The sequence below is a fragment of the Balaenoptera ricei genome, chromosome 8 (genome assembly GCF_028023285.1).
Source record: "Balaenoptera ricei isolate mBalRic1 chromosome 8, mBalRic1.hap2, whole genome shotgun sequence".
Lineage (NCBI taxonomy): Eukaryota > Metazoa > Chordata > Mammalia > Artiodactyla > Balaenopteridae > Balaenoptera > Balaenoptera ricei.
Window position 1 is genome coordinate 18,171,533 of NC_082646.1, and position 27,093 is coordinate 18,198,625.

At 38.5% G+C, this 27,093-nt stretch overlaps 1 protein-coding gene across 1 annotated transcript in view; it reads right to left on the reverse strand.

Moving 5' to 3' along the window:
• The window catches only part of HTR3B (5-hydroxytryptamine receptor 3B), a 70,204-nt gene that overhangs the window by 30,924 nt on the left and 12,187 nt on the right, over nt 1-27,093 (reverse strand). The gene's annotated exons all lie outside the window — the stretch shown is intronic.

Below are 27,093 nucleotides of genomic sequence, written 5' to 3' on the forward strand. Positions count from 1 at the left end.
TATTTAAAGTAAGCTGATGACATAGAAAATAAACTTATGGTTACCAAACTGGAAAGAGGGGGAAGGGATAAATTAGGACTTTGGGATTAACAGATACACACTACTGTATATAAAATAAACAACAAGGACCTACTGCATAGCACAGGGAACTATATTCAATATCTTATAATAACCTACAATGGAAAAGAATCTGAAAAAGAATACGTGTGTGTGTGTGTGTATGTGTGTGTGTGTGTATAACTGAATCACTTTGCTGTATACCTGAAACATTGTAAATCAACTATACTTCAATTAAAAAGCAAAAAAAAAAAAAAAAAAAAAAAGCAAAGTAAGCTGATGGTCTAAGTGCCCAATGGAGAAATCTCATTGTAAAGATAAATAAATCAACCCCATCTCTGAGGATGCAAACTTGCACCTACAGTTCCATTTTTACAACAATCTTGCATCTTGGAGACAGCATCCTTTCTTTTTTCCATATCACCCCCTCCCGGTACATAGGAGAAAGCTTCCTATGCACTTAGCCAACATTTAACTTCCTCTTTGGATTTTTCTTTGGATTTTCCATTTGTAATTCAAAATCACACTGAAAGCCCAAGCAGAAACATAGACAAACCAGTTGAACCCAGAGATTTGTGTGGATTTCTGAATAATGGGATTAGTGAGATTCCAATTCATATTTTTCTCCTCAAAAATGTATCTTTTCTCTCACTCTGCCTTAAAATGCACTTGTCAGAAAATGAGATCTTCATTTTGGGAAAATTCTCTGTGGTTCCAGGGAACAACCATTTCCTATGACCCAGGAATCTCGATTTGTAGAGGAGCCGTGATTGGTGTTGAGGCCGGGAAGGCCAGGGGAAAGCAAGCAAGAGAAATGAGCACCAGCAATTGGAAGTGACAAATCTGTGAGGGCTTTCTCGGAATTGCAAAAAGATATTTTGTTCACCAGCTTTGCCGGCCCCTGGGGAATTCAAAGCTTCGCTAAGTCATTGGACTGAAGCAAATTGCACACCTCCCGCCAACAGCGCCTGAGTGAAATCTATCCGTAGTGTCCTGCGCGTGAATTCACCTCGGCTCTCAGCAGTTTTGATGGTTATTTTGATGAGCTGCTGAAGGCACACAGGATCCAACAGAAAACTGTAAATGAGATATCCTCTCCCCATGCGACAATCCTGTTTATGCCCATCTCTTTACGAAAGATGCTGTGTCACTTGCTGCCACAGGCAGCAATTTCTATATTTATCAATGTCGATGTGACCAAAATGCTAACAACGGTGCTGGGGGTGCAATTCCAGACTCATTGTGGGCAGTGGAATATTCACTTCCATTACCATCTGAACTGGGAATCTAATTAGCGTTTTAACTCCCTAACTATTCACCCGACAAGACGCCAGAAGTGGCAACAGCTATGCTGGCATGCGGGACTAAGGTGGGTGGCTTGCATCAGGCATCATCTTTAGTTTCTGTGAACTGTGATTGTCAAAAAATGTGCTGTGAATCTCTCTACCTGAGACTGTTTCTCGCTGGCGGACCCTGGGGGGAGAGAATTCTGGAGCCCAAAGCAAAGCTGGCCTGGTGGTTTTCCTGAGAATTTCGCTTTGGGCAAGTTCACTCTTACCTCCCTTGGAAGCTCCCAATTCAAGTCCCAGTTGGGGAACCACTGAAATGTGCCTGTTTCAATACCGGAAACCACTTGAGACAGAGTTAAGACATAATTCTGAGAAATGAATGTGTGTTCCCTATACCCTCTGTTCATGGAGACTCAAATTCCCCTCTGATACCTTTTCTAGGAAACAATCCATAGGTCCCCTATGGGTAAACACATGCTTTCTAGAATGTGTCAAAGTCTTTGGGTAAAAAGAGAATGTTCTGGAAGCTGGAAATAGGACCAAAAGAGAAACAGGCAATGATTGGAGAAAAATCAGAAGCAAATGGAAGTATGCTTAAATAAACTACAGAGGGAAAGAGTTCTTTGTTTAAAATGGGAAGAAATAATGAATTACATTTCTACTATGAGTGCAAATTTGCCTGAGAAGAAAGATCAGAGGAGAGAGATTAAGGATTTAAGTGACCATTAATTAACAGTAAATTATGCCCCTTGAAAGCTAATGTGACATTCACACAGGCACTAAATGACTCACAGTTCAGTGATGTTTCAACAGACACTGATGGAAACTATCAACAGACCCAGGAGAGATTCCTCACTAGCACTGCCTCCTTGAATGCCAATAATCAGCTTCAAATAATTCACTTGTAAAATTTCTGGAAAGTAGAATGTGTTAGGAACTGAGCTGTGAAGCACTTTTAGGTGAAGAGAGATTTAAAAAAGATAAGAATACAGTAGAATTATTCCTTTGTTTTCCTTATTTCAATGAGTTACACACACGCCTATCTTAGAGTGTTCTGGGCACTTTGATGAAAAAAGCTCTTTTTGCTTTAGTGAGTATACCACCTTTAGGATTATAAGCGAGTGATACTGAGACAGGCTGGGACCTAGGACCTAGTGCTTTGCTGCAGTGCTTACACCTGGACAAACATCTCCTTAAGAAGCAAAATACAAAGAAACTAAAAGGGACTAAAAATAACTGTGTGCATGTGCAGCTAGGGCAAATTATGGACAACAAGATACAAAAAGACCAAAAAAACCCAGCTGCCACTTCTGAAGAGCAGGGGGCAAAAGCAGGGTATTGCACATGCCCCCTGCACACAGCACCACCAAAGGGGTGGGCCGACCACCTCAGCCACCGCTCCGACCTGACCCCTGGACCCGCCCCTACCCTCACCCCACGTAAGGAAGCAGCTCGTCCCACCTCAGGAAGCAAGCAAGGGAAACTGTTACTTGTTTTTGCTCCTCCCTGCTATAGTAGGGGTCCCAGTAGAGCCTTGCCTGAATTTCTTGTCTGGCCTCTTATCAATTTCTATTGATTAAGGAAGGCCAAGAAACCTGGTTGGTAGCAATACATATATCTGAGATGTTACAAGGAAACAGAGGTTTGGGTGCATGGTACTACTGAATACATAATACTGATTAAATAATTTGTTGTGTGCCAGGCACTGGGCTGAGAGCCCTTTACATGAATTATCTCATTTAACTTCTGCAAGAATAGGTACTCTACAGCCCCATGAAGGGTCACTTACAGGTGAGGGACTCTAGGCCTAGTGAGGTGAGTACCACTGAAGATCACACAGCTTGTAAGTGAGGAGGCCGGAATTTAAACAAGACTGATCTGGATGCAAAGGTCAAGCTCTTACTCTGGCACTACCCTGAACTGGCTCCCTGAGAACACTAGGAACAGCAGTGAGTAACCCTTCAAAAGGAAGAGTTGCATGTTGTACATTTTTGGACAGAAACAGCCCATTGTTATTTTCTGTGTTTGTGGGTTTTTTAAAAATATTTATTTATTTGGCTGTGCCGGGGCTTAGTTGCGGCACTCGGGATCTTTTAGTTGCAGCATGTGAACCCTTAGTTGCTGCCTGTGGGATTTGTTCCCTGACCAGGGATCGAACCTGGGTCCCTTGCATTGGGAGCACGGAGTGTTAGCCACTGGACTGCCAGGGAAGTCCCCATTTGTGTGTTTTCAGGTCAGTGATATCTTACATTTGCATTGCACCTTACAATTTCATAATGCTATCTTCTTCGGTCTTCATGAATATACAAAATAAACAGTTAACTTACAGGGAAACAGAGTCTCTAAGAGGTTAATTGACTTGCCCGGGGTCACGTGGCTGGTGAGTAGAGTGGCAGGAACTAGATGGCTCTAATCCAGGCCTCCTACCCCAGCACACTGTCTCCTGGGTGCAGCGGTGAATTGGTGGTTGGTTCAGGGCTTTAATGTTTACAAATCATATTGATATTAAAACCAGTAAAAATTCCAAAGCATGAATTTTTCTGCAACAAATGTTCTCAGTATGATTTATGGTCAAGCACTGATTACGAGACACTATTAAAACACTTTCTCTGCCACAGTTAGAGCAAAAATCAAGCATAATGCAAAACATTAGAAAGAGAAATCATTAAGAAGAATTTCTTCTGTTTTCAAACCTTCATTTTTCTATTTTACCTTACTTAGTTTAATGTTCACAATTATTTTCTGCTAAGAAACCCATTTGACATTTAATGAAATTCCCTCTGTTTTCATTTTTATAATTAAGATATGCTTTTATCCTTTAAGTTCAACACCCAGCATTTTTATACTTTAATGATAAGTGGCTATTTTTCTTCTCTACCCAATAAAAAAATCATTGCCAGCTGCTTGGCTACCAAATTCCTTCCTCATCTCCGTAATTGACTCATTCCACTTTCAGTTATATTTCAAAACATGGAAATTCAGACACGAGCTCTAGGAGAACCCTCAAGAAAATGGGGTGTTGGGAAACACCAGCATAAACATAACTTTTTGATTTGTGTATATTTCCTAAGAACCAATTGTGTCCTAATTCAAATGGCTCAGTTCAGTAGAGTTAATACTGGCACTATGGAATTTTAGTTCCAGAAATTTAGGGAAAGAAAACATATATACATATATATATATATATATTAGTTTCTAAAGTATTTTTAAGGGGAATTGTACACTCAAAACATGCAAGTTTATAGAGCGCATCTTTAGAGAAACACTCATCACCTACACAGACTTTGTACGGCTGGATGTAAAGCCCCTAATACCAAAATGACATCCAGGTTTCTGTAGCCCTGATGGATCCAAGGGACTCTCTCCCTGGGTTACTAAAAGCCAAGACTACTTTGGATAATAAAAATATACTACTCAGACATAAAAGTAAATCTGAAAGAGAATACCCCAAACTCTCAATGTCAATTGTTGTAAAGAAAGCTTGATTTCTAAGGAAGCAGAAATTTATCAGACAATTATAACATTTCAGAGCATATTTTCAGCCATGTATAAAGCCCCACTGTGTGACCCTAGGTGTATATACATCTATAATTGTAAGAGCAAAGTCGTAACAAATTGTTGGTCTCCATGTAGCTTCACAGGACTGACGTTTTATAGATGGTAAATAAAAACAAACACTTGTGAGGAATTATACAGCACAACGTAGAAAACCATGTCTCTAGCTTCTAGGCGTTAATATTCAAAGCCTAGTAATATCATTAAAGGACTCACCTGAGGTGGCCACCAGGACCAAAGGCCACAGAGGGGCCATTGAACGTGCCAGTGTTCCCCAGGCACTTCCAGAAGATGAGAAACACGAACTTGCCTATTGGATGGAATGCCACTCAATCTTTCCTGAAAGACCTCCTTTCCATTCCGTTCTTCTCTGTTTGCCAGTTTATGCTGTCCTTGCTGGTGCTATTTTGTAAACACTAAATGGGACCAAGGGCAGTACCAGCACCACACAAATGTTTTGGAATTGATGCCATTGCAATACCTCTTAACTTCTCCATTTGGTTCTGCCCCAGGATCAGATCTTGGCCAACATTTCAATTTCCCTGACAGGAGATAGCTAAGTGAATAATGTAATCTAAGAGGAGCCCCTAAGGAGGGGAAATTCCACACTAATGTGATTTCCTTTACAGCGTTTACCTAAGGCAGTGCTCTTGCTGACATTTAGGACACTAATTTCATTAATAATTGAGATCCAAATAGCTGATCTAAATCAGACTTATGCAGTAACATCTTCAGCATTTGACTATGATTTTTGGACTCTTGAATTACACTAAGCTAATGGAAACCTGGTATTGTCAAATGAAGAGCAACTGCTAACAGTACAGTGGGAAGAGTGCCTTTTGTTTCTCCTAAGTCCCTTTCATTAAAAGAAACATCGATTTTTGATAAATAGAAATGCTTCTTAAATTCTCACTGCCCACAATTCAGAAAGTAACTACGTAAGAGAGAATGCGTCTAGGCTTACTGAAGATGAAAACTACTAAAGTTTAACATCACTCAATAAAAACTGGGGTTTTTTTGTTCACTTTTTGATTGAGCCCCATTCACTTTTCATTATTAAGGAAAAAGATGCATCATTCCACATTACTCTATCTTGCATTGGTAGACCCCTAGATGCTCTAGAAACAAAAATTAAATTTCATACCATTTCCAACATCTGCCTGCTTTTTACTATAGATGGAATGTAGAGGCACAGGTCTGAGATAAGTTTTCACAGAACAAACTGAGGAGGGGGGAAGTATATACCTGATCCTTGTTCTCCTAATTATTTGGTCCCTTTGTTTAGAATCCATGAAGCTCTTTTTTTAATTTTCATCTACCAGTAAAATATAGATGTTGGTGAAAGCAGTTACAAATATGGAAAGGGAGAAAACTAGGATGAACCGTGTAGTGTTGAGCTGGTTTTGGAAGTATGAGAGTGAACTCTTGGTTTTCAATACATGTAGCTAAATATTGAAATACATACAAATATAAGCGTGTGTGTACATGTGTTCATACATGCATATGTTCCTAGCTCTGTCCACTAGAGCACCTGAGAGCAAGAACACCCTAACAAAAATGAGTACACCTAACACCCAGATCTTGGTCTCTAAATAGCATACATACCTACAAGGAAGAAATGGAGAAATGCGTGATGCCAGGGCCAGGGCAGGAAAGTAGAAAAAGAGCCTAGAACGCTTCCTTGTATCACAAAGCAAAAAAGTGCTAAAAGAATCATGGGGACAGGATAAAAGGACAGAGTCAGCTTGAAGGGGCTCCCACTGGCCAAATCTGTGATGATTCAAGCATCAAAATCAATAATGATGGCAAAGAATTATAACTCATGAAGTAGAATAACAATCCATGAGTCCATCCTGATTTAAATAAAGAGATGAATGGGAAGAAGAGAAAACTTTTCCCTTAAATTAGAATTGCCAACTAATAAATGTAGAAGAAATAATGGAATCTTTATAGTGACAATTAATTCACAAACGAAACATCAATGGGTGATAAAAACTAGTGGGCAAAAGTTTGATGAGGAACAGGACATTAACACAAAATACTTATTAAATACAAAGATTTAAAAAAATCTTTCAGGATTTCTCTGGTGGCGCGGTGGTTAAGAATCCGCCTGCCAAGGCAGAGGACACAGCTTCAAACACTGGTCCAGGAAGATCCCACATGCTGCGGAGCAACTAAGCTCGTGTGCCGCAACTACTGAGCCCGCACGCTGCAATTACTAAAGCCCGCGCGCCTAGAGCCCGTGCTTCGCAACAAGAGAAGCCACCGCAATGAGAAGCCCGCGCACCGCAACAAAGAGTAGCCCCCGCTCGCTGCAACTAGAGAAGACCCAACGCAGCCAAAAATTAATTAATTAATTAATTTTAAAAAAATCTTTCAATGGAGAAGTCTGGCAGACAACACCTTAATCAAATGATGAAAATTAGCATCACCAGTTACGGGAGTTGTGCACCGTGAGATCTGAGAAGATGCAGCAGCCCTTCTGCTGTCATCCTGCCAAAAATTCATAACTTGAATCTATCCAGGAGGAAACCCCGTATTGTGGGACATTCTACAAAACAGCAGGCATGTAATCTTCAAAAGTGTCAAGGATATGAAAGTTAAAGGAAGACTGAGAAACCGTATCAAACAAAAGGAGATTAAAGAGGCATGACAACTCAGTGCAACGTGCGATTCTGCAGTGGATCCTTTTGTCATAAGAATATTTTGGAGAGAACTGGTGAAACTCAAATGGGGTCTGTGGATTAGATGGTAGTAATATAGCGATGTTGAATTCCTAATTTTGATTGTATTGAGATTATGTAAAATAATGGCCTTGTTTGTAAGAATAATGCTCTAAGTAATCACAGGTGGAGGGTCATCATGTTGGCAACAAACTCTCACATGGCTGGTGGGGGTGGAGAGTTCTTTCTACTTCCTGTGCTTCCAGTTTTGCTGGGCATTTGAAAATACTTTTACTTTTTCGGAAGAAAAAGTAAAAAAAAGAAGTATAACCTGGTAGAGGAAATTGGATACAAAGTTATGGAAAGTTTGAGAAATACCCTTGAGATAGGGTAGAAAAATAAATGGGGCTTCATCAAGAGGTAAGATCATCAAGGACTGATCCGGCCATCAAAATCCCATCACTTCCCATCAATGCTTTGAATTGTTGGCTTCTACCTATGAGATGAATTAGGACAGGAGAAAGGCAAGCTGCAGGAAGCAGACCATTTTTTTTTTTTATGGGCAGGGAACACAGAAACTTGCCTTTATGCAAAGGTTTAATTGAGATGGTAATCAACTTTATCTTCTTGCCACACATTTTAGTAAGCCATGGCTCTAAGTCAAACCTCCTGGGACACGCTTGCCCTCCCTTCCAGCTCACTTTCTCATATACCCATCTGTTGCTGGAAGGCCACTGCTAATGACGTGTTATACAGGTACATTACGACCTTCATTAGCTAATTTAACAACAGTCTGGTGATCCTGCCTATTACAGCTCTTTATTGACTGATGAATTTTGCAAAGACAGGAAAGTTTTGTGTGAGTGACTTGTCTTCAAAGTAGTTTATATACAGATATTTCCTGATCTTCCCTTGATCGCCCTGCTCTGCACCACCAGATGGCTCAGAGCTTTCTTTTCCCAACCTTACTGTCCTGTCTAGGTTCAGTTTATATACTCAGTGCCTTTACATTTGGTATCTGTCCCTTGATCAACCTTTAATTTTCCATGAAAACCATCTCTTCTCAACTCCTTAAATTCAATACTGTTTACTCACATTGTTTCTTGCAATCCATTAGTCAAAGATTTCATCCCCCTTAGACATCTCTTTAGGAAGGATGAATGCAGGGTGAACCCTGTTCAGACCCTTCAAACAGGTCAGGGTATTAAAGTAAAGAAAATGGAATTGTCAGGGGATAAGCATTCAGGCTTCTTAAATATCACCTGGGGAAAAAAAGACCTATTAATCTGAAGTTTGAATCTGCCATTCTCTGAGAGCAGTTCAGGCCAGGCCCAACATTAAGAGAGTACCTAGAAATATATTTATTTTGGAAGTCCCCTCTCCACATTCCTATGAGCCCTTGCACTTTGTTTTTCCATTATTTCCAAGTGAGATATGACACCTCTTGGACCAGTTTCTTGGAAGAAGCAGTGGGAGAGTGTTTATTATGCAAACATAATAAGGAAGTGTTTATTATGCAAACAGCAACTGAGTTATGTGTCCTTTAAGACTACTAAATAGTTTTTAATTACTGCTATATCAGTAAATCCCATAAATATGCAAATGCAATTAGTTGACAAAATAGGCCTTAAATATCTTTATTCCTCTCCAACAAAGTTCTTTGAAGTTAATCGCTAACTCTCTTTGTTCACTCCCTTGGCAGTAGTGCTAAAATTGACAGGAATTTTGACAGATGTACATATTCAGGGAGAACGAAATTTTCTGAGCACATCTGGTCAGGCTGGAGGAGAAAAGCAGAAATGGACACTCTAGCCAAACTCAAATATTTAATGAGTAGAGTCCCATATGAAATTTCTTTTATTCCATAGCATTGTCTTCTGAAATAAATATCAAGGTAACCACTTGGGTACCACTTCAAGTTCAAAGCTACATTGAACATTTGCTTTTTTTTTCTGGCACAGGATTTCATTTTTTAATAATAATGCACATTTTCTGGTCCCTAAAAATAAACAAATAAACAAAGAAATATGGTCCGCCATGACCCTGGCCTTTCGTGGTTATGTGACATTGTTTTCCATGAGAACATAAGAGCTAAGGTTCCAGGCTTTGGAGTCAGACACACCTCATTTTGCCGCCCAGCTCCATCACTTGCTAGCTGCTCATGGCCTTGGTCAAATTGCTTACTGTTTCTAGGCCTCAGTTTTCACAACTGTAAAAAGGGTATAATAGGCTCTGTTTAGTTTTCTATGGTTGCATAACAAATTACCACACACTTAGCAGCTTAAAACAAAGCTTATTTGTGAGCTCAAAGTTCTGTAGGTCAGAAGCCCAGGCACAGCAGGGATAAATTCTCTGCTCAGGATCTCACAAGGCAGAAATCATGGTGGTATGCTGGAGCTGGCTCTTACCACATCAAAAGGGCCAACTGTGGGGACTTCCCTGGTGGTACAGTGGTTAGGACTCTGCGCTTCCACTGCAGGGGGCACAGGTTCGATCCCTGGTCAGGGAACTAAGATCCCGAAGGCCGCCCTGCACAGCCAAAAAAAAAAAAAAGGCGGGGGGGCAACTGTGTACATCCCTTCCCAACCCCGTGTTCAGGTTAGTAGCTTGAAATCAGCCATGACGGAAGTATCTGCCACAAGGGAACCAGCAAACACCAAAAATCAGGTCTCCTCTGACCAACTGGTTACTAAACACCCACTAGCACCCCAGGGCCCACTCCCTTGAACTTACAGGGCTTCACAGACACCTCCATTATGGCACTTAAGTCAAGTGTATTATGACTATTTGTTTACTTTCCTATCTCTCAGAATTCTGTGGGTTCCTTGAAGGCAGAGCACTGTATCTTATTCATCCTTCTATCTCCAGCACAGAGCTTGGTACCTAGTGAGTGCTCATTAAATGTTTGAGAAGGATGGAAAGAGGAGAGGAAGGAAGGAATTAACAAATAGGCAGAAAAGAATTTTGGTTTATGCAGGAAAGATGGCACCAAGAAGGGCCTAGCTTTTTCACAACCACATATAATATGCTATCTTTTCACTACCCATCTCACAAAGGATGGTGAGAATGATGACTTGGGTTCAGATCAAGACTGCTTTTATTTAGTTTGCTCCAGAACTGGCCAGCAAGCCGTGAAAAGGATAAACATGGGACACAAATGCAGGAAGTTCATGCCTCTCTTTGAGTCTCTCAGAGGGTCCCTAAAATTCGGGGGTCTTGTGATCACCAGGAGTGAGATGTCCCCCCAGAAGCCAGAGGACTGTAGACCTGGGGGCTTGCTGCTTCTGTGTATTCCTGCAATGACAGCAGTTCCAGAAGCTGCTTAGACTGCAGTGTAAAGCAAATAGTCTGACTCACGATGCCATGCTGGTCAGGCCTTCTGCACAGATCATGAGCCTTCATGTCTTGCTGTGCCAGCACTAGGGAATCTCTTGTGACCTGTGGCTCACCGCAGAGCCCAGGACTTTTCCGTTTAGGTTCATTTAGGAGTCTTCTGTGGAGAGGCCTGGATACGGTCAATCACAGAAACCAGTCAGATATTCTGGTATGGTCTAAATTTCTGGATATTTCTATCTCTGCTGTGGACTCAAGATGGGCAAGGGCTTTGATCGTTTAGAGCCTGCTTTATTCGTTCATTCATTCACTCTGTGGAGAATTGTGGTAGACACTGGGGATAGAAAGATAAGGGAGTTCAAGGAAATTGGGGTGGAGGTAATAGGTAAGAAACACCTAGAATACAATGAGATAAATGCCAGCAGATGAGTGAAGTGGGGGAAAATAGAAGTAAAAAAAAAAATGGAGCCCAGATTTGGGGTGAGGTGAGGAGAGGCTTTTCACAAGTGACATTTGTGCTGGGTAAAGATAGGTAGGTGAGGAGAGAACTAGGAGAGCAAAAGGAAAAGCATGTGAAAAGGCTGGATGGTGAGATGAAAGAGCACGACAGAATGAAATGATGCCATTTCAGCAACATGGACGGACCTAGAGATTATCATACTAAGTGAAGTCAGACAGAGAAAGACAAATATCATATAGTATCACTTATATGTGGAGTCTAAAAAAATGATACAAATGGACTTATTTACAAAAGAGAAATAGAGTCACAGACATAGAAAACAAACTTATGGTTAACCAAAGGGGAAAGGTCAGGGGGGAGGGATAAACTGGGAGTTTGGGATTGACATGTACACACTACTATATATAAAATAGATAACTAATAAGGCCCTACTGTATAGCACAGAGAACTCTACTCAATACACTGTAATGACCTATATGGGAAAAGAATCTAAAAAAAGAGTAGATATATGTGTATGTATAACTGATTCACTTTGCTGTACAGCAGAAACTAACACAACATTGTAAATCAATTATACTCCAAAAAAAACTAAAAAAAAAGAAAAGAAAGAGCATGGTACCTTCCAGGGGGCTGCAAGCCTCACTGTGTAAAATTGGGAGGCAGATAATTCCAGATTCACATGAGTTGAGTGGATTAATAAGTTCGTGTTAAAAAGCGTTGAAGAGAGAATAAAACGGAAAAGTGAAATACTGTATGTCTGTATAAGTGCTGTTGTTATAAACCTGTCTCCAAATGGCCTGTAGCAATTATTCTAAAATGCACAACAGCTGTATTTGTCCCCTTTCTGCCATTGCTGAAATTTACACTGTCATTGCTCCAGGAGGAAGGCTTGGCACTAATAATAGGCTGGCTGACTATGGCTGGAGTGTGACAGACCTCTAGTCAGAGCTCTTAAAGACTGCAGAGTGGGAAAAGGGAAAGCTACTTGGAAGTCAAAGTGAATGTAATCAGAGCGCTGCCTTGTGGCAGCTGTCATACCTGCAGCCCCAGAAAACGCCAAGCTGTTTTCTATTTTATTACACGGTGCACTTTTATGTGACTTGAAAGTCACGTCCCACCTCTATTCGTGTCACCACTCTTTTTTCTTTGTTCTGACTATCCCTCCTTAGATTCCCCAACATCAACTCACACCAAGCTGTCTAATCTATTTCCATGCTGCTTACAAATGTCAACCAATTCCTCCCTGCTCACTTACTTTTGTTCCTCCAAACTCTTTGTTTCTGGGAGTTTCCCAGTGACTCAGTGACTTCCCTACTCTGTTCCTAAGAGCAGGAATAGGTAAAGCCTTGATGCTCCTTATCTGAAAAGTTATAAACAGTTATTATTAAAAGTCATATAGAATTTTAATATTAGACAGAAAGTATAAAATTCCATAAAGCTGAATGTCTTAGATTGGGTTTTCCTGAAACATACCTGAGATAAGGATTTGTGAACGCGTGTTTATTGTAGAAGTACTCACAATAGAAATAGCTAAGGAAAAACAGTGGTCATAGCCTCACACTGCAGGGAAACTGACAGAAAGCTACACTAACGCTTTGTTCGTTTGTAAGGGAGCCTGGTGGCATACTCACACCTGTCCGTCATTGGCTTTGGGCCTGGGGGGCAGGGGTGACAGGGAGTGAACTCCCAGGCATCTTCTGCTCTTTTCTTGGGCAGACAAAACTTTAGGAGCCCAAGGAAAGTTCTACGAAAGTTCTAGGTATTGGCATTTGGAAGCAATAGCACATAGAAGTTGAGATAAGGGAGCACAGAAACAGTAAAAAGGGATCTGAGAAGAGCTAGGAAGATCACTGAAGGTTTCCACTGAAGAGTCAGCAAAGATGTGTGGGAGATACTAAGTTTCTTATTTTTCCAGAAGACTGTTACACTCTAAGGAACCTGATGATCAACTTTGTTTCAGAGCCTAATCATACAGAAATATAAAAAGCTACCTTTCACACCTGAAACTAACACAACATTGTACATCAACTACACTCCAATAAAAAAATTTTTTTAAATAAAACAAAGAGGTACCTTCAAATTAATACTACCCCACCCTGAAGGAAGCTCTTCTCTCCCCAAAATACTCAGTGATGATTTTGCCATAAATTTTAGCAGAGGCACATGATTCCTAACTTGATCACATCTTTTAAGAATAATATATGAAGGGATTTCCCTGGTGGTCCAGCGGTTAAGACTCTGTGCTCCCAATGCAGGGGGCCCAGGTTCGATCCCTGGTCAGGGAACTAGATCCTGCATGCTGCAACTAAGAGCCTGCATGCTGCAACTAAGAGCCTGCATGTCGCAACGAAAAAAAAAAGAAAGATCCTGCAGGCTGCAACGAAGATCTCGTGTGCTGCAACTAAGACCTGGCACAGCCAAATAAATAAATAAATAAATAAATAATTTTAAGTATTAAAGAATAAGATATGAAACCATAAAATCGGAAGTCTAAATTATAATGGCATGAAGTCTAAACAAGAAGTTTGCAACCCTGGCATCACACTGGGATCACTGGAGTGCTTAAAAACTTTAAAAAAATTACGTGGGCCCCAACTTCACAGATTCTGATGTTAAGGTAAAAGGTGGGAACAAGGCACTGGCATGTTTTTGAAACTCCACAGGTGACTCTGATGTGCAACCAGGTCTGAAAATCACAAGTTTAAATCAGTGCAAATAGATGCACTTGTAGATGGATGGAATGAATTTCGCTTCATTCATTATTGAATTCTACTTTGCGCTTTTAAAAAGAAACTGTCAGGATATTTGCCCTGTGTACACTTCCTTTCTTTGATAATTGCCTCCTTCTCCAGTTCCCATGGCCATGTCTGTATTGTCTTCCCAACCACTCTGACCAAAGCCAATAGGACAAGGGGTGGACATCTGGTCCAAGTGGACCACTAGACTCTCTCCCAGAACTTGGGGGATAAGTCACTGGCCAGTTGGTTAGTGGTACTGGGGCTGGGAAAGTGTCATGGACCTGGGGCCGGGGGAATGTCAATTTCCACCATTTCCACAGAGAAGCAACTGGACGACAGAGGATGAGAAGAAAACAGACCTCTAGAGAGATCAAGGATGAGAAATCACGTGGCAGCAAAGAGAAGAGTAACTGATTCCTGATGACTCTCCAAGAGTTGGTTTCAGTGCTCCTGTGGCCCAGCTATGTTACCAAGAAGTTGCCCTGTGGCCTCCAAAAAAGCCTTCCTTGCCCCTTTTTACTTAGAGCTTCTTGGTGCTGGTTTCTCTTACTTACAACTAAAAAGCCTTTGTTAAAACAATGGTAGTTTGGCCAGGTGCTAAGTTTGTGCCCCAGAATAACTTTCCGTTAGGTAAAGTATTTGAGCTGATAGTGCGTCTACATTTCTGAGTCTGTGTGGAATCATTCTTCATCACCATGTTTGTCTGCCTCACTGAACTAGAGGGCTTTTAAGGGAGAGAGGCTATGCCTTAATCATCCAGCTGGCATCGAGCACGGTAAAATGGTACAGTGAAGGTTCAGTACTTGATTGTTGAATTCAACTATGAGGCTTGTCAAATAGAATAGTATATATTAGTCTGTTAGGGCTGTCATAACACAATACCACAGACTGTGGGGCTTAAATAATTTATTTTCTTACACTTCTGGAGCTGGAAGTCTAAGATCAAGACATCAACAGGGTTGGTTTCTTCTGAGGCCTCTCTCCTTGGCTTGCATGTGGCTACTTTCTCACTGTGTCTTCACCTGGTTGCCCCTTGGTCTGTGTAAGTTTCTGTGTCCTAATCTTTTCTTATAAGGATCCCAGTCGTGTTGAACTAAGGGCCACCCTAATGACCCCATTTTAACTTAATTACATCTTTAAAGGACTTGACCACATATTCTCCACATAGTAACATTCTGAGGTACTAGAAGTAATGGCTTCAACATACACATTTGGTGGGAGCACAATTCAGCCCATCACAATGTGTGCTGATTTATTTATTCAACGCACTTTTATTGATTGTAATGAAATAGGTCGAGTGTGATCCTTCAAACTAAAGACTCTAGGGTGCTCCATCATTGCTAAATATGCCAACTCCTTCATATTCTTAGTTTATAGCTCTCAGAGAATCTTAGAGATTGAATTAACTCCAAATTATATGATTAGCCCTCAGAGGAAATCTAAGGCTACAAACTTCAGAAAAATAGGTAAGTTCCCAGCACATAATCTTATTATTAAAACCAGTATAGATAGAGTTTTTAAATTTTTGCTTCATTATTTTTTTAAATGAAGACTTTATTTTTTAAAGTAGATTTAGGTTCCCAACAAAATTAAGGGGAAGGTACAAAGATTTCTCATACACACCCTGACCCACCCAACACACGCAGAGCCTCCCATATTATCAACATCCCCCACCAAAGTGGAGCATTTATTGCAATTGATAGACCTACACTGACATGTCATAATTTCCCAAAGTCCGTAGTTAACACTACATTTCACTCTTGATGTTATACATTCTATGAGTTTGGAGAAATGCATAATGAGTGACATGTATTAATCATTATGGTACCATACAGAGTATTTACATTGCCCTAAAAATCCTCTGTACTTTGCTATCCCCTATGCCCCCTCCCCCAACTCCTTGGCAACCACTGATCTTTTTACTGTCTCCATAGTTTTTTTATTCCAGAATGTCATATTGTTTGAATCATACAGTATGTAGCCATTTAAGACTGGCTTTTTTCACATATGAATATGCATTTAAGGTTCCTTCATGTCTTTTCATGCCTTGAGAGTTCATTGCTTTTTAGTGCTGAATAATATCCATTGTCTGGATGTACCACAGTTTATTTATCCATTCACCTACTGAAAAACAGTTCAATTGCTTCCAAGTTTTGGCAATTATGAATAATTATTACTATAAACAATTGTGTACAGGTTTTAGTATGGATATAATTTTCAACTCCTCCTGATAAATACCAAGGAACACAGTTTCTGAATTGCATGATAAGAATATGTTTAGTTTTATAAGAAACTGCCAGACTGTCTTCCAAAGTGCTGTACTATTTTGCATTCCCTCCAGAAATGAAGGAGAACTCCTGTTGCTCCACATCCTCACCAGCATTTGGTCCTGTCAGTATTCTGGATATTTTTTTATCGTTGATTTACAATATTAGTTTCAGGTGAAAAACAAAGTGATTCAATATTTTATAGATTATACTCCATTTAATGTTATTATAAGATATTGGCTATATTCCCTGTGCTGTGCAACATATATTTGTATCTTATTTATCTTATACCTAATAGTTTCTACCTCTTAATCCCTCACCCCTATCTTGCCCCTCCCCTCATTCCTTTCCACACTGGTCAGCACTAGTTTGTTCTGTGAGTCTGTTTCTGTTCTGTTGTATTTATTTGTTTGTTCTATTTTTTAGATTTCACATATAAGTGATAACATAGAGTACTTGTCTTTCTCTGTCTGACTTATTTCGCTAAGCATAATACCCTACAGGTCCATCCATGTTGTTGCAAATGGCAAATTTTCATGGCTGAGAAGTGTTCTGTTGTATATATACACCATGTCTTCCTTATCCAGTCATATGTTGATGGACACTTAAATTGCTTCCATATCTCGGCTATTGAAAATAATGCTGCTATGAACATAGGGAAGCATATATCTTTCGAATTAGTGTTTTCTTTCTTTTTTTTCTTTTTTGGATATATACCCAGGAGTGGAATTGCTGGATCATATAGTATTTCTATTTTTAGATTTTTGAGGAACCACCATACTGTTTTCCATAGTGGCTGCACCAATTTATATTCCCACCAACGGTCTATGAGGGTTCTCTTTTCTCCACATCCTCATCAACATTTGTTATTTGTGGTCTTTTTGATAATAGCCATTCTGACAGGTGTGAGGTGATATCTCATTGTGATTTTGATTTGCACTTCCCTGGTAACTGGTGACACTGAGCATTTTTTCTTGTGCTCGTTGGCCATCTGTATGACTTCTTTGGAAAAATATCTGTTCAGGTCTTCTGCCTATTTTCTGATCAGGTTCTTTGTTTTTTGATATTGAGTTATATGAGCTGTTTATATATTTTGGATATTAACCCCTTAACAGACATATCATGTGAAAATATTTTCTCCCATTCAGTAGGTTGTCTTTTCATTTTGTTGATGGTATTCTTTGCTGTGCAAAAGCTTTTAAGTTTAATTAAGTCCCATTTGCTTATTTTTACTTTTGTTTCCTTTGCCTGAGGAGTCAAGTCCAAAAAAAATAAAATATTGCTATGACTTATATCAAAAGTGTTCTGCCTATGTTTTCTTCTAGGAGTTTTATGGTTTCTAGCCTTACATTTAGGTCTTTAATCCATTTTGAGTTTATTTTTGTATATGGTGTGAGAAAGTGTTCTAATTGCATTCTTTTACATGTAGCTCTCCAATTTTCCCAACAGCACTTGTTGAAGAGACTGTCTTTTCCCCATTGTATATTTTACCACCTTTGTTGAGGATTAATTGACCTTATATGCATAGGTTTACTTCTGGGCTCTCTATTCAGTTCCACTGATCAATGTATCTGTTTCGTGCCAGTTCCATGCTGTTTTGATTACTGAAACTTTGTAATATAGTCTGAATTGAGGGAGCATTACAACTTCAGCTCTGTTCTTTTTTCCAAATATTGCTTTGGCTATTCAGAGTCTTTTGTGGTTCCATATAAATTTTAGGATTATCTGTTCTAGTTTTGTGGATAATGTCATGGGTATTTTGATAGGAACTGCATTAAATCTGTAGACTGCCTTGAGTAGTATGGACTTTTTTAAAAGTTTTTTTTTAAATTGAATTTGTTACAATTATTGCTTCTGTTTTATGTTTTGGGTTTTTTTGGCCAAGAGGCATGTGGGATCTTACCTCCCAGACCACGGACCAAACCTGCACCCCCTGCATTGGAAGGCAAAGTCTTAACAACTGGACCACCAGGGAAGTCCCCTAGTATGGATATTTTAACAATATTAATTCTTACAATCCATGAACATGGGATATCTTTCCAATTCTTTGTATCATCTTCAATCTCCTTCATTAACATTTTATGGTTTTCAGAGTATAGTCTTTTGACTCTTTGGTTAAATTTATTCCTAAGTGTTTTATACTTTTGGATGCAATTTTAAATGGGATTATTTTCTTGCTTTCTTTTTCTAATAGTTGATTATTATTGTATAGAAAAACAACAGATTTCTGTATATTAATCTTGTATCCATCAACCTTGCTGAATTCATTTATTAGTTCTAATAGTTTTGGGGTGGAGATTTTAGGGTTTTCTAGATATACGACCATGTGATTTTCTGCTCTGATCTTAATTATTTCCTTCCTTCTGCTAACGTTGGGCTTTGTTCTTCTTTTTCTAATTCCTTTATATGGTAGGTTAGGTTGTTTCTTTGAGATTTTTCTTGTTTCTTGAGGAAGGCCTGTATTAATATAAACTTCCCTCTTAGAACTGCTTTTTCTGTGTCCCATAGATTTTGGAAAGTTGTTTATTATCATTTGTCTTGAGGTATTTTCTGATTTCCATTTAATTTCTTTATTTACCCATTAGTTTTTTAGTAGCATGTTGTTTAGTCTCCACATGTTTGCATTTTCCCCACTTTTTCTTCCAGCAATTGATTTCTAGTTTCATATAGTTATAGTCAGAAAAGATACTTGGTATAATTTCTATCATCTTAAGTTTGTTGAGACTTTTTCTTTGTAGTTTAGCATGTGTTCTATCCTAGAGAACATACCATGTGCACTTCAAAAGAATGTGTATTCTGCTGTTTTTGGATGGAATGTCCTGTAGATATCTATTAAGTCCAACTGCTCTAATGTGTCAATTAAGGCCACTGTTTCCTTATTGATTTTTTGTCTGCATGATCTGTCCATTGATGTAAGTGGTGTGTTACAATCCCCTACTATTATTGTGTTGTATTGAATTGAATTGAATTGTATTGTCTATTTTTCCCTTTATGTCTATTAGCACTTGCTTTATAAGTTTAGGTGCTCCTACGTTAGGTGCATATATGTTAACAAAAGTTATGTTATCTTCTTGTATTGATCCCTCTATCATTATGTAATGTTCTTCTTTGTCCTTTGTTATAGACTTTTTTCAAAGTCTACCTTGTCTAATATGAGTATCGCTACCTCAGCTTTCTTTTCAATTCCATTTGCATGGAATACCTTTTTCTATCACCTCACTTTCAGTCTGTGTGTGCCTTTAGCTCTAAAGTGAGTCTCTTGTAGGCAGTGTATAGATTCATCTTTTATTATTATTATTATTATTCAATCAGCCACATTTTGGGTTTTTTTTGAATTTTATCTTATTTACTTTTTCATACAGCAGGTACTTATTAGTCATCAATTTTATACACATCAGTGTATACATGTCAATCCCAATCGCCCAATTCATCAAACCCCACCCCCACCCCCTTGCCGCTTTCCCCCCTTGGTGTCCATACGTTTGTTCTCTACATCTGTGTCTCAATTTCTGCCCTGCAAACCAGTTCATCTGCACCATTTTTCTAGGTTCCACATATATGCGTTAATATACGATATTTGTTTTTCTCTTTCTGACTTACTTCACTCTGTATGACAGTCTCTAGATCCATCCACGTCTCTACAAATGACCCAATTTTGTTCCTTTTTATGGCTGAGTAATATTCCATTGTATATATGTAACACATCTTCTTTATCCATTCGCCTGTCGATGGGCATTTAGGTTGCTTCCATGACCTGGCTATTGTAAATAGGGCTGCAATGAACATTGGGGTGCATGCGTCTTTTTGAATTATGGTTTTCTCTGGGTATATGCCCAGTAGTGGGATTGTTGGGTCACATGGTAATTCTATTTTTAGCTTTTTAAGGAACCTCCATACTGTTCTCCATAGTGGCTGTATCAATTTACATTCCCACCAACAGTGCAAGAGGGTTCCCTTTTCTCCACACCCTCTCCAGCATTTGTTGTTTGTAGATTTCTGATGATGCCCATTGTAACTGGTGTGAGGTGATACCTCATTGTAGTTTTGATTTGCATTTCTCTAATAATTAGTGATGTTGAGCAACTTTTCATGTGCTTCTTGGCCATCTGTATATGTTCTTTGGAGAAATGTCTATTTAGGTCTTCTGCCCATTTTTGGACTGGGTTGTTTTCTTTTTAATATTGAGCTGCATGAGCTGTTTACATATTTTGTAGATTAATCCTTTGTCCATTGATTCATTTGCAAATATTTTCTCCCATTCTGAGGGTTGTCTTTTCATCTTGTTTATGGTTTCCCTTGCTGTGCAAAAGCTTTGAAGTTTCATTAGGTTCCATTTGTTTATTTTTGTTTTTATTTCCATTACTCTAGGAGGTGGATCAAAAAAGATCTTGCTGTGATTTATGTCAAAGAGTGTTCTTCCTATATTTTCCTCTAAGAGTTTTATAGTGTCCAGTCTTACATTTAGGTTTTGAATCCATTTTGAGTTTATTTTTGTGTATGGTGTTAGGGAGTGTTCTAATTCCATTCTTTTACATGTAGCTGTCCAGTTTTCCCAGCACCACTTATTGAAGAGACTGTCTTTTCTCCATTGTATATCCTTGCCTCCTTTGTCATAGATTAGTTGACCATAGGTGCGTGGGTTTATCTCTGGGCTTTCTATCTGTTCCATTGATCTATGTTTCTGTTTTTGTGCCAGTACCATATTGTCTTGATTACTGTAGCTTTGTAGTATAGTCTGAAGTCAGGGAGTCTGATTCCTCCAGCTCCGTTCTTTTCCCTCAAGACTGCTTTGGCTGTTCAGGGTCTTTTGTGGTTCCATACAAATTTTAAGATTTTTTGTTTTAGTTCCGTAAAAAATGCCATTGGTAATTTAATAGGGATTGCATTGAATCTGTAGATTGCTTTGGGTAGTATAGTCATTTTCACAATATTCATTCTTCCAATCCAAGAACATGGTATATCTCTCCATCTGTTGGTATCATCTTTAATTTCTTTCATCAGTGTCATAGTTTTCTGCATACAGGTCTTTTGTCTCCCTAGGTAGGTTTATTCCTAGGTATTTTATTCTTTTTGTTGCAATGGTAAATGGGAGTGTTTCCTTAATTTCTCCTTCAGATTTTTCATCATTAGTGTATAGGAATGCAAGAGATTTCTGTGCATTAATTTTGTATCCTGCAACTTTACCAAATTCATTGATTAGCTCTAGTAGATTTCTGGTGGCATCTTTAGGATTCTCTATGTATAGTATCATGTCATCTGCAAACAGTGAGAGTTTTACTTCTTCTTTTCCAACTTGTATTCCTTTTATTTCTTTTTCTTCTCTGATTGCTGTGGCTAGGACTTCCAAAACTATGTTGAATAATAGTGGTGAGAGTGGACATCCTTGTCTTGTTCCTGATCTTAGAGGAAGGGCTTTCAGTTTTTCACCATTGAGAATGATGTTTGCTGTGGGTTTGTCGTATATGGCCTTTATTATGTTGAGGTAGGTTCCCTTTATGCCCACTTTCTGGAGAGTTTTTATCATAAATGGGCGCTGAATTTTGTCAAAAGCTTTTTCTGCATCTATTGAGATGATCATATGGTTTTTATTCTTCAATTTGTTAATGTGGTTTATCACATTGATTGATTTAGGTATATTGAAGAATCTTTGCATCCTTGGAATAAATCCTACTTGATAATGGTGTATGATCCTTTTAATGTGTTGTTGGATTCTGTTTGCTAGTATTTTGTTGAGGATTTTTGCATCTATATTCATCAGTGATATTGATCTGTAATTTTCTTTTTTTGTAGTATCTTTGTCTGGTTTTGGTATCAGGGTGATGGTGGCCTCATAGAATGAGTTTGGGAGTGTTCCTTCCTCTGCAATTTTTTGGAAGAGTTTGAGAAGGATGGGTGTTAGCTCTTCTCTAAATGTTTGACAGAATTCACCTGTGAAGCCACCTGGTCCTGGACTTTTGTTTGTTGGAAGATTTTTTTTTTTTTTTCCTCCCTTGTCAGCCCCAAATCTTTCTTTCTCTTTCTTTTTTTTTTTTTCACACACACACACTGTATTTTATTTTTACAAGAGATAAATAGACTGACACCAAGCATTGTACATTGACGACCACAACAAAATCAACAATGATTGCAATTACCAAACATGAAACACACTCATACTATGTCATAATATTGACATTCAGTCCAGTAATCCTCCACTGTAACAGCTCCTTTACTTTGCAGGGAAAATTGATTTGTATATTCTTTGCCTCTGAGTCCTTGTGGGATTTTTTTTTTTTTAATTCAGACAGAAAGTCACAAAAATTATACTCATCCTCATCAGTTCACTCAGTCCCATGTAATTAATTTTTTTTTCATCTTGATCTTTTGTTAGCACTTTTATGAGTTCATCAGTTTTTCATTAGAGTTCTGAAAATGCTTATTCATTCAGTTCAGCAGTACAGTCAGTTACCAGAAACCTGTACTTGTCAGAGTCTTTTCCATGAATTTCTTGAAGATGAAACCCTTTTATAGGAACATATTTGCAAAATCATCAGAGTACACCCAGAACTGTCTGTAAATGACAAAAGACTTAAAAATGACCACGGTTAAAGATTTGATGAAAGTTCATAATAATGCAGTTGACAAGAAAATTAGTTATTTCTGAGATATACATTTTAAAGTAATAACTAGGATTATTACTTATAACATTATACCAGAACATATAAGATTTTTAGAAATTTCATGTAATGTCTGAAACATTTATATTAACATATTTCCATACATATTTCCATACAAATACAAATATGATTTTTAGAAATTTCATGTAATGTCTGAAACATTTATATTAACATATTTCCATACATATTTCCATACAAATACAAATATAAGATTTTTAGAAATTTCATGTAATGTCTGAAACATTTATATTAACATATTTCCATACAAATAACCCAATGAAAGTTTAGTATTAGTTGTTTTGTTTGTTTTTTTATACTGCAGGTTCTTATTAGGCATCAGTTTTATACACATCAGTGTATACATGTCAATCCCAATCGCCCATTTCAACACACCACCATCCCCACCTCACCGCAGTTTTCCCCCCTTGGTGTCCATATGTCCATTCTCTACATCTGTGTCTCAACTTCTGCCCTGCAAACTGGCTCATCTGTACCATTTTTCTAGGTTCCGCATACATGCATTAATATACGATATTTGTTTTTCTCTTTCTGACTTACTTCACTCTGTATGACAGTCTCTAGATCCATCCACGTCTCAACAAATGACTCAATTTCGTTCCTTTTTATGGCTGAGTAATATTCCATTGTATATATGTACCACATCTTCTTTATCCATTCGTCTGTCGATGGGCATTTAGGTTGCTTCCATGACCTGGCTATTGCAAATAGTGCTGCAATGAACATTCGGGTGCATGTGTCTTTTTGAATTACGGTTTTCTCTGGGTATATGCCCAGTAGTGGGATTGCTGGGTCATATGGTAATTCTATTTTTAGTTTTTTAAGGAACCTCCATATTGTTCTCCATAGTGGCTGTATCAATTTACATTCCCACCAACAGTGCAAGAGGGTTCCCTTTTCTCCACACCCTCTCCAGCATTTGTTGTTTGTAGATTTTCTGATGATGCCCATTCTAACAGGAGTGAGGTGATACCTCACTGTAGTTTTGATTTGCATTTCTCTAATAATTAGTGATGTTGAGCATCTTTTCATGTGCTTCGTGGCCGTCTGTATGTCTTCTTTGGAGAAATGTCTATTTAGGTCTTCTGCCCATTTTTGGATTGGGGTGTTTGTTTCTTTGATATTGAGCTGAATGAGCTGTTTATATATTTTGGAGATTAATCCTTTGTCCATTGATTCGTTTGCAAATATTTTCTCCCATTCTGAGGGTTGTCTTTTCGTCTTGTTTATGGTTTCCTTTGCTGTGCAAAAGCTTTGAAGTTTCATTAGGTCCCACTTGTTTATTTTTGTTTTTATTTCCATTACTCTAGGAGGTGGATCAAAAAAGATCTTGCTGAGATATATGTCAAAGAGTGTTCTTCCTATGTTTTCCTCTAAGAGCTTTATAGTGTCCAGTCTTATATTTAGGTCTCTAATCCATTTTGAGTTTATTTTTGTGTATGGTGTTAGGGAGTATTCTAATTTCATTCTTTTACATGTAGCTGTCCAGTTTTCCCAGCACCACTTATTGAAGAGACTGTCTTTTCTCCATTGTATATCTTTGCCTCCTTTGTCATAGATTAGTTGACCATAGGTGCATGGGTTAATCTCTGGGCTTTCTATCTTGTTCCACTGATCTATGTTTCTGTATTTGTGCCAGTACCATATTGTCTTGATTACTGTAGCTTTGTAGTATAGTCTGAAGTCAGGGAGTCTGATTCCTCCAGCTCCATTTTTTTGCCTCAAGACTGCTTTGGCTATTCGGGGTCTTTTGTGTCTCCATACAAATTTTAAGATGATTTGTTCTAGCTCCGTAAAAAATGCCATTGGTAATTTGATAGGGATTGCATTGAATCTGTAGATTGCTTTGGGTAGTATACTCATTTTCACAATGTTGATTCTTCCAGTCCAAGAACATGGTATATCTCTCCATCTGTTGGTATCATCTTTAATTTCTTTCATCAGGGTCTTATAGTTTTTTGCATACAGGTCTTTTGTCTCCCTAGGTAGGTTTATTCCTAGGTATTTTATTCTTTTTGTTGCAATGGTAAATGGGAGTGTTTCCTTAATTTCTCCTTCAGATTTTTCATCATTAGTGTATAGGAATGCAAGAGATTTCTGTGCATTAATTTTGTATCCTGCAACTTTACCATATTCATTAATTAGCTCTAGCAGTTTTCTGGTGGCAGTTTTAGGATTCTCTTTGTATAGTATCATGTCATCCGCAAACAGTGACAGTTTTACTTCTTCTTTTCCAATTTGTATTCCTTTTATTTCTTTTTCTTCTCTGATTGCCGTGGCTAGGACTTCCAGAACTATGTTGAATAATAGTGGTGAGAGTGGACATCCTTGTCTCATTCCTGATCTTAGAGGAAATGCTTTCAGTTTTTCACCATTGAGAATGATATTTGCTGTGGGTTTGTCATATATGGCCTTTATTATGTTGAGGTAGGTTCCCTCTATGCCCACTTTCTGGAGAGTTTTTATCAGAAATGGGTGTTGAATTTTGTCAAAAGCTTTTTCTGCATCTATTGAGATGATCATATGGTTTTTATTCTTCAATTTGTTAATATGGTGTATCACATTGATTGATTTGCGTATATTGAAGAATCCTTGCATCCCTGGGATAAATCCCACTTGATCGTGGTGTATGATCCTTTTAATGTGTTGTTGGATTCTGTTTGCTAGTATTTTGTTGAGGATTTTTGCATCTATATTCATCAGTGATATTGGTCTGTAATTTTCTTTTTTTGTAGTGTCTTTGTCTGGTTTTGGTATCAGGGTGATGGTGGCCTCATAGAATGAGTTTGGGAGTGTTCCTTCCTCTGCAATTTTTTGGAAGAGTTTGAGAAGGATGGGTGTTAGCTCTTCTCTAAATGTTTGATAGAATTCACCTGTGAAGCCATCTGGTCCTGGACTTTTGTTTGTTGGAAGATTTTTAATCACAGTTTCAATTTCATTACTTGTGATTGGTCTGTTCATATTTTCTGTTTCTTCCTGGTTCAGTCTTGGAAGGTTATACCTTTCTAAGAATTTGTCCATTTCTTCCAGGTTGTCCATTTTCTTGGCATAAAGTTGCTTGTAGTATTCTCTTAGGATGCTTTGTATTTCTGCAGTGTCTGTTGTAACTTCTCCTTTTTCATTTCTGATTTTATTGATTTGAGTCCTCTCCCTCTTTTTCTTGATGAGTCTGGCTAATGGTTTATCAATTTTGTTTATCTTCTCGAAGAACCAGCTTTTAGTTTTATTGATCTTTGCTATCGTTTTCTTTGTTTCTATTTCATTTATTTCTCCTCTGATCTTTATGATTTCTTTCCTTCTATTAACTTTGGGTTTTGTTTGTTCTTCTTTCTCTAATTCATTTAAGTGTAAGGTTAGATTGTTTATTTGAGATTTTTCTTGTTTCTTCAGGTAGGCTTGTATAGCTATAAACTTCCCTCTTATCCACCATTCTGTCTTCCAGGTCACTTATCCGTTCTTCTGCCTCAGTTATTCTGCTATTGATTCCTTCTAGTGTAGTTTTCATTTCAGTTATTGTATTGTTCACCTCTGTTTGTTTGTTCTTTAATTCTTCTAGGTCTTTGTTAAACATTTCTTGCATTTTCTCGATCTTTGCCTCCATTCTTTTTCCGAGGTCCTGGATCATCTTCACTATCATTATTCTGAATTCTTCATCTGGAAGGTTGCCTATCCCACTTCATTTAGTTGTTTTTCTGGGGTTTTATCTTGTTCCTTCATCTGGTACATTGCCCTCTGCCTTTTCATCTTGTCTATCTTTCTGTGAATGTGGTTCTTGTTCCACAGGCTGCAGGACTGTAGTTCTTCTTGCTTCTGATGTCTGCCCTCTGGTGGATGAGGCTATCTAAGAGGCTTGTGCAAGCTTCCTGATGGGAGGGACTGGTGGTGGGTAGAGCTGACTGTTGCTCTGGTGGGCAGAGCTCAGTGAAACTTTAATCTGCTTGACTGCTGATGGGTGGGGCTGGGTTCCCTCCCTGTTGGTTGTTTGGCCTGAGGCAACCCAACACTGGAGCCTACCTGGGCTCTTTGGTGGGGCTAATGACAGACTCTGGGAGGGCTC